This window comes from Austrofundulus limnaeus, unplaced genomic scaffold (assembly GCF_001266775.1).
Source record: "Austrofundulus limnaeus strain Quisiro unplaced genomic scaffold, Austrofundulus_limnaeus-1.0 Scaffold351, whole genome shotgun sequence".
Lineage (NCBI taxonomy): Eukaryota > Metazoa > Chordata > Actinopteri > Cyprinodontiformes > Rivulidae > Austrofundulus > Austrofundulus limnaeus.
This window is the reverse complement of record NW_013952753.1, coordinates 472369-474065: the sequence shown is the minus strand read 5'-3', so window position 1 is coordinate 474065 and position 1697 is coordinate 472369. Positions and strand designations below refer to the sequence as shown.

At 46.0% G+C, this 1697-nt stretch overlaps 2 long non-coding RNA genes across 5 annotated transcripts in view; one reads left to right on the top strand and one right to left on the bottom strand.

Annotated features, from left to right (window-relative positions):
• LOC106527939 (uncharacterized) overlaps window positions 1–1697 on the top strand; it is a 97888-nt gene that overhangs the window by 16314 nt on the left and 79877 nt on the right. The gene's annotated exons all lie outside the window — the stretch shown is intronic.
• LOC106527940 (uncharacterized) lies at window positions 795–1643 on the bottom strand. The gene is made up of 2 exons (XR_001311450.1): window positions 938–1643; window positions 795–863 (listed from the first exon to the last, which is right to left on the bottom strand). It is a non-coding gene; the product is annotated as an uncharacterized LOC106527940 (long non-coding RNA).

Below are 1697 nucleotides of genomic sequence, written 5' to 3'. Positions count from 1 at the left end.
TCATTATGCTTTGCAACAATAAGGTTGTGAAGGTCTTGAGAGAGCTCTTTACTTTTACCCATCATCAGATGGTTCTTGTGTGATACCTGGCCARCATTTGGGACTGAACCAGCTGATATTAACTTGCACTGACAAGGGGCAGGCCTGCTTTCTAATTACAGAGAGAGTTCAGCTGGTGTCTTGGCTTTCCATGCCTTTTAACACCTCCCTTTCTTCATGTGTCCAATATTTTTTCTCTGTGCCATTCCACATTATTACAAATAACTTDATTTCTGGACATTTATGGTTTGATTTCTTTGTATGTATGGATCACTTGGGTTATTACCAACATCTGGTGAAAATTTCATGTCATTAGCACCTCTAGTAAAATATTTACTGAGAAAAATGTTGGTGTTCAATACGTATTTTACCCGCTGTAAGTAAAAGAAAAACAAAACAAAAAAAACACTATACTTGTGATATATAACAATGTACATATACCTAGTACAGTAAATAAATGAATGTATATGAAGGTGCATATTAGCAATGGCAGTGTAGGTGAATTGTCCAAGTTCCTGATATCATCATGATGTATGATGCAGTCTAACTGCAGTTGGAATGAATGACCAACGGAAGCTCTCCGTCCTGCAGCGAGGATGTTTCAGTCTCCGACTGAAGGAGCTGCGCTCACCCCCCCTCTCACGGTTTCATGCAGAGGTTGGTGGGGGTTGTCCATGATGGCTGTCAGCTTTGCTAACATCCTCCTCTTGTTAAGATCGGTTGTTTGAGCTCTGAATAATTTCCGAACACTGACAACGGTTTAACAGTTTTATTGTTAGAAGGTGTGTCTGGAGGTTGAGGATGGAAGTTCGGAAGCAGCAAATCTGTACACAGAGACGTGGAGTTAGGTTGGCACAACGAGATTATATTATTAAATAAAATAATATAATTCACCAACCTTCTCAGGAGGGACTGGGTCCGTGTGGAAACAACTGTCACAGCTTTTTGGTTCCAGGTGGTGTTGTCAGTGGAGGTTAAGCTGCTGCGGGAATTTCTCAAGGTCAAAAACAAATCRYGAGTCATACACGGGTGGTCAGAGATTGTTACCGGGTTAGATGGGGCAGGCTGAGTCGTAGGTCCAGAGATGTGTTCCGTGGTCCAGGTAATCCGATGTGGCGAGGTACCGTTCAGGGGAAAGGCGAGAGACAAAAATCCAAGAGACATAAACAAAGTCGTTACCGTGAAAGCAGATGACAGGCAGGATCCGACAAGGACTGAGGCAGGAGACGTTAAACCAGYAGACATGAGCAGGGTCGGGGACACGAGGCAAGAGCAGGACAAGGGACAAGAATGCTGGAAGATCATAGGCGAGGCTGATGATCATCTGGCAAGGGACTGGAGGCTGGAGCTGAGTTTTATACTGGCAGGAACAGGTGAGTTAAATGAGCTGATTGAGTTTTCTGTGACGGGAGGGGCAGAGGCAATGAGCAGACTGAGGAACAGGATGGGAGGGGCAGAGGCAGACAGGAGCAAGAACTGGGTCAAGAGCAGACAGACAGAGACAGAATCATAACACCGCCCCCCCCTCAAAGTCCGGCTCTGGACGGACCACTAGCTGGGGATGGCTGACTGGGATTGGATCGATGGAATTCCTTGATGAGGTCTTTATCTGGTTTACCTGGTGGCCGGGCTTTCACCCACGGAGCCCGGCCGGGCTC